The following is a 7,067-nucleotide window of genomic DNA, read 5'->3' as shown; positions in this document are numbered from 1 at the left end:
GGAGGTGGGTGGCAGTGGTGGCATTCACAGTGATTTTCATGGTGGCTCCCAGCTTGGTGAGGGTTGGTAGCAGGACATGGTGTTCTGGCCTGTGCCCCAACATGCAAGATCTGGTCACAGCGCCTCACCATTTTGGGTCCAGCAGGTTAGACTGTACCAGGAAGTCAAGCACCACCAGGGTACTGTTGGGCTTGTCCCTCTGGATCAGAGATAGGACGAGGAACCCCCACCCCCTGGCCTTGCCACCCCACAGCTACACTTGCTGTACAGTCAGGAGGCTAAACTGTACTTGGCCCTCCCTAGGTGTGGGGAAAGTGCTTGAGGGCATTTCTAAGTGAATGATGATGGGCGCTCTGGCACCAGTGAGCCCTGTGCTCTCAACGGGCTGATTACCCCAGAGTCATGGAGATAGAGAAGTCAACCTACCAAACTCAGGTCCCAGGGATGCCCCACCATTTGGGCCCACCCACGTCCCAGTCTTCTCCATGGCTTTTACCACAGTGCCCTACCACTCCAGTCATGCTAACCAATCTACACCCTGTGATTCACAGATACATGTATGTGCTCTTAGCACAGGTCTGAGTGCAGCAGAACACAAAGCTGGGCCTGCCCTCTCTGGGCCTTAGGGGGCTGGGCTGTGCAACAGGGCCAGGAACTGCCCCTCCCCCAAACATACAAGCTGTAAGATAGGAAGGGAGGTGGTGTAGGAATAGCAATTGGCTCAAAGCCCCTCCCCCACTTAATAGTCTGCATTGAGACATCACCCTGCACCAGTGGCAGGGACAGATGAGAAAGATGGGGCCCCCTAGAAGTGGGATGGTGCTGATCTGGGGTGGGGGTGTTGGCCCAGTGGGAAAGGGAGAGGAAATAGGAACAGAAAGAGGCCACCTGAAAGGGTGGCTTTCAGTCTGGAGACACCCCCATGTTCCCTTCCCTGTTGCGGTTCCCCAGAGTGTAGGTCCCAGGAATCCCATGTCGAGGAAGCCTCATACATGGCTGGCAATAGTCAGTGGTACAGCCACTCTGGAAATATGGCTGTTTCATAGAAAAGTACACATAAGGTTACCCTGTGAACAAGAAATTCCATTCTTAGATGTTTATCCCAAATAAATGCAAACATGTCAACAAAAGGACTTGTTACATGTATTCACAGCAGCTGTGTTCAGAATAACCACAAAATGGGAACAACCCAAACATCCAGCAAGAGGAAAATGGATAAATTGTATATTCATATAACAGAATACAACCTGGCAATAAAAAGTGACAAAATCACTGATTCTGTTTATATCAAGTTCTCAATCAGCACATTTGTGGTGATAGAGATTTTCTGGACTTACTGGAAAGAGTTGCAAAGCAGCTTTCTAGAAAAATGAAATGTTCTGTATTTTGACTGGGGTGCTGGTCACATGGGTGTATAACTATGTATACATTCAATAAGCTATATAATTAAAATCTGGGCATTTTGTCATATAAATTATACAAGAAGTTGGAAAAAGACCACCAAAGCAAACCTCAGTAACAGGAAAGGAAATAATAGAAGAGCAGAAATAGATGAAGTAGGGAGGGAAACAACAGGTTAATAAAATCAAGAGTGGAATCTTTGAAGCAAAAGTTAAGAGGAAAAGCAGACCTCTGGCAAGACTGATCAATTTAAAAAGAAGCAAACAAACCAAATACAAAATACGAACCAGAGTGGGGAATTCACTACAGGTGTAATGGAGAAAGTGTATCTGAAAATATAGATGAGATGAATATATTAGTAGAGGGATATAAAATGCCAAAACTGTTCCATGAAAAAACAGATTACTTGAATAGAGCAAAGTAGTAAAGAAGTTGAAATCTTCCCTGTTCTTGCCAAAAAAAGAACCCAGATGGTTGTTATAAGTGCACTCTACCAAACTCCCAAGGAACAGTTAATCACTATCTCATACAAAGTTGTTCTAGATATAAGAAAAAAGAATGAAAGCTGTCTATTTTATGAGACTGGTGTCATCTTGATCCCCAAAACAGATGAGATAATACAAGAAAACATTTCAGGCCACTTAAACCTGTAGATGTAAAAATCCTTAATAAAATCCTAGCTAAAAGAATCCAATAGTATATTTAGCAAATATGTCTTAATCAAATACTTTATCTCAGGAATGCAAAATTGGGTCAACAATAGAGAATATATATATATATATATATATATATATATATATATATATATAGCACTACATAAACAGACTAAAACAAACAGCAACCACAGAAATAGCATTTGATACAGTTCAAGAATCCATAAATCCATACTCACAGAAATTAAAGAGATATGGAGAAGAGAAATATCTCCTTTACAGTAGAATGTCAACTAATAATCAGTACAGTAATGATGTTCAACTAATGTGATTAAATCTTTGGGTGCTGGATATTTACATAGTTCCAAAGTTTCAAGGCGGAAAATAGTATCTCTACAGTAGAGAAACTTGACAGATACCATCTTAATGAAGGGAAAAAAGTGAACATTCAGTTCAGTCACTCAGTCGTGTCCAACTCTGTGACTCCATGGACTGCAGCATACCAGGCTTCCCTGTCCATCACCAACTCCCAGAGCTTGCTCAAATTCATGTCCATCCAGTTGGTGATGCCATCCAACCATCTCATCCTCTGTCATCCCCTTCTCCTGTCTTCAGTCTTTCCCAGCATCAGGGTCTTTTCCAATGAGTCATTTCTTCACATCAGGTGGCCAAAGTATTGGAGTTTCAGCTTCAGCATCAGTCCTTCCAATGAATATTCAGGACTGATTTCCTTTAGTATTGACTGGCTTAATCTCCTTGCAGTCCAAGGGATGCTCAAGAGTCTTCTCCAACACCACAGTTCAAAAGCATCAGTTCCTCAGCACTCAGCTTACTTTATGATCCAACTCTCACATCCATACGTGATTACTGGAAAAACCATAGCTGTGACTATACGGACCTTTGTCCAAAAAGTAATGTCTCTGCTTTTTAATATGCTGTCTAGGTTTCTCACAGCTTTTCTTCCAAGGAGCAAGTGTCTTTTAATTTCATGACTGCAGTCACCATCTACAATGATTTTGGTGACCAAGAAAATAAAATTTGTTACTGTTTCCACTGTTTCTCCATCTGTTTGCCATGAAGTGATGGGACCAGATGCCATGATCTTTGATTTTTGAATGTTGAGTTTTAAGCCAGCTTTTTCACTCTCCTCTTTCACTTTCATCAAGAGGCTCTTTAGTTCTTCTTCGTTTTCTGCCATAAGGGTGGTGTCATCTGCATACCTGAGGTTATTGATATTTCTGGCAGTCTTGATTCCAGCTTGTGCTTCATCCAGGCTGGCACTTCGCATGATGTACCCTGCATATAAGTTAAATAAACAGGGTGACAATATACAGCCCTGTTGTACTCCTTTCCCAATTTTAAACCAGTCCATTGTCCCATGTCCAGTTCTTGTATTTTGCTTCTTGACCTGCATACAGATTTCTCTGGAGGCAGGTAAAGTGGTCTGGTATTCCCATTCTTTAAGGATTTTCCACAGTTTGTTATGATCCACACAGTCAAAGACTTTGGCGTAGTCAATAAAGCAGTATTAAAATCCTGAGCCATCCAATAGGATGAAATGAGGAGACAGCTTTGCTTCTGTGATACTCCTAGACAGTATGCAGAACCTGAATCTAACCACAGGAAATGTCAGAGGAAGTCCAACTAAGGGACAGTCTACAAAACTCCTGGCTTATAATCTTCAAAAGTGTCAGTGTCATGAAGGTCAAGGGAAGATTGAAGAACTGTTCCAGACTGAAGGAGATATCCCATTTGAATTTCCAAATGTCACCTCCTGGCTACCCCATTTAAGGTTCCAAACTCTGCCCTGTCAATATTTCCTATGCCCTATTCCTTGTATTCTTTTTCTCCATAATATTTCTCAATTTCTAATATACTATATGTTTTTTCCTACATTATTTGTTTCCTTCACTAGAATGAAAGCTTTCGTGAGGGAAGGGACTTTGGTCTGTCTTGCTCACCACTGTGCCTGTAATGCCTTGAACAGGGTTTGGCACATACTGGACCTTGGAAGCACGAATAAATATACACACCACAACTGTTCAAATCTCTCTCATCCTCAAGACTCCATTTTCAAGAGGCTAATACATAGAGAGTCCCTAAAAATCCATAAGAAGTACAACAACCCCATAGAAAATGGATAAAGGATTCAAACAGAAAACTCCCAGAAGAACGACAAATACCTTTAAATCTATGAAAAGATGCCCAAGTTCATGCCTAGTAAGAGAAACGAATATTATAATTATACTGGATTGGCAAACATCCAAAGGTTTGACAATCTGCTCAGTGAGGCAATAAACCAGCTGCACTCTCATATGTGGCTGTCGCCCCCACTTCTCTCTCTCCCTGCTTTCTTACTTCCACAGGCTTTTGTTGAAGCTGCTCCCTCTGACTACAGTGCCCTTCCTTCTCACTTGGGAAAGTCCAAATCCTGTCTCAATTACTCCTACTGATCCACTTGAAGGCAGTCAATTCCTCAGAGAAGTTGGCCACGCCCATGGCTTCAGTTGCCACCTATGATGGCCCCCAAATCCAACCCCTGCATCTCAGATCTAGTCCCCCAAATTTTCACTCAACTGACATATACCAGACCTTGGATATCTAACAGGCACTGAAAATGTAACACATATGAAAACCAACTCCTGATTTTGCCCCATGACTACTCCTAATGGAGTATTTCCCCTGACAGTTAAGGACAAGACCATCCCTCCAGCAGCTAAGGCTAAAAACCCAGGGGTCAGCCAGGGCTCCTCTCTAGTTTTCATGCCCTGTATCTGATTTCTCAGCAAACCCTGGTGTCTTTACCTTCAAAATAAATTGAAAAATCGAATCCCCACCCCCACATCCCCCCTGGCCTGACACTCTCTCATCTCTTCCTGGACTCTAGTAGCTTTCTCGCTGGCTTTTCTGCTTCCTCTCTCTGCCCATCCCCCTCCCCCAACAGTTTTTTCTCCTTCCACACAGAGCAGCCAGATTGTTTATTCTAAAATATAATTTATATAATGTGACTTCCCTACATGGAATCCTTTTATGGCTCCCCACGGGTCTTAGAATAAAAACCTAACCAAACACATAGCCTGGCGTACAAGGCTTTGCTTGACATGGCCTTGGATCTCATCTCCCAGTGCTCTCCCTTCCTCACTCCTCTCCAGCTACACACACTTCAAGAACTTCCAACCTCAAGGCTTTGCACCTGACGTTCCCTCTATCTGATGCTTCCCCCATGTTAAATATACATGGTTTGCTTTCTCACTTTTCACAGGCCACCTCCTCAGAGAGTTATTCCCTGACTACTCTACATGGAGCATCAGGGAAGATCTCTCAGAGAGAGGCAAATGATAAATCAGAAGGAAAAGATGTGATGGAAGAGTGCTCTTGAGCATTGCAAGGGGAGTAGGAGATCAAACCAGTCAATCCTAAAGGAAATCAGTCCTGAATATTCACTGGAAGGACTGATGCTGAAGCTGAAGCTCAATACTTTGGCCACCTGATGTGAAAAACTGACTCATTGGGAAAGACCCTGATGCTGAGAAAGATTGAAGGCAGAAGGAGAAGGGGATGACAGGACAAGATGGTTGGATGGCACCACCAACTCAATGAATATGTATTTGAGCAAGCCCTGGGAGATGGAGAAGAACAGGGAAGGTTGGCATGCTGTAGTCCATGGGGTCACAGAGAATCAGACATGACTGAGTGACTGAACTGAACTGAGTCTCCTTGCTGTGTTCTTTGCTGTGTTCCCGGAGCCCTGCACTTAGTAGGCACTCAATGAATCTTTTTCAGATGAGCAAATTTGGAGGATTTGAGGACAGGATATGTGATACAGAATTTGGGATAAGGCAATAAAGGCATTTTGTGTTAATTACCTTGGCTGGAGCAACACCTTCTCAGGAGGGCCTTCCATAACCAGACTATCTAAAAATGCAACCTTCCCCCACAGATTTCCCCTTGTGCATGCTAAGTCACTTAAGCCATGTCAGACTCTTTGAGGCCCCATAGACTGTAGCCTGCCAGGCTCCTCTGCCCATGGAATTCTCCAGGCAAGAATACTGGAGTGGGTTGCCATTTCCTACTCCAGGGGATCTTCTAGACCCGGGGATCAAACCTGTGTCTCTTATGTCTACCTGCATTGGCAGGCGGGTTCCTAACCCCTAGCGGCACCTGAGAAGCCTAATTTCCCCTTACCTTGTTCTATTTTTCTCCGTAGTAGTTATCACATATACACAACACATATTTACATATCTATGTAATTGCATATTCACATATGAATATAGACTATACACAGTACACAACACATATTTACATATCTATGTAATTGCATATTCACATATGAATATAGACTATACACAGTGTGTATGTGATATATTTATTATATATATAGTTTTTTGTTTTTTTTTAGCAGCACTGCTCCCTTGTGGGATCTTAGTTGACCCATCAGTGATTGCCCTGAGCCTTGGGCAGTGAGAGCACAGACTCCTAACTGCCAGGGAATTCCCTACAGATGTAAATTATTTACATATTGATACTAGTTATCATGTAACATTTACAAATATTGATACATTTTATTAGATAAAATTTTTACATTTATGGGCTGTCTCTCTAGTCTGTCAGCTCCCTGAGGGCAAGGAAGATGCCTAGCACCTGGCCCACAGCTTGAGCTCTATAAGTGTCAAATGAATGAACTTTGGTCAACTGAGCCTCAGCTTTTCCATCTGTAGGATGAATGTGCCTTTCCATCTGGAGTTTCTTCCATGTTCTGATTCCTTTTCCTACCCACCCCACCCCCCAGAGTACAGCTCCCGGAATTCCACAGCCCAAGTTCACATTTTCCAGTACCCTGGGAGCTCCTGCTCACCACGTGCACCAGGCACCGGCCCAACTGGACTACGACCCCCAGCATGCCTCGCGCGTTCGGGAAGTACCACAACTCATAGGGGTGTCTGGGTCTGACACAGGCTCCAAGAGAGCAGGAGCAGGGGAGGGCTCCCCTCTAGCTTAGCATCTGTGGTACGT

This window comes from Bubalus bubalis, chromosome X (genome assembly GCF_019923935.1).
Source record: "Bubalus bubalis isolate 160015118507 breed Murrah chromosome X, NDDB_SH_1, whole genome shotgun sequence".
Classification (NCBI taxonomy): Eukaryota; Metazoa; Chordata; class Mammalia; order Artiodactyla; family Bovidae; genus Bubalus; species Bubalus bubalis.
This window is presented reverse-complemented; position numbering follows the sequence as displayed.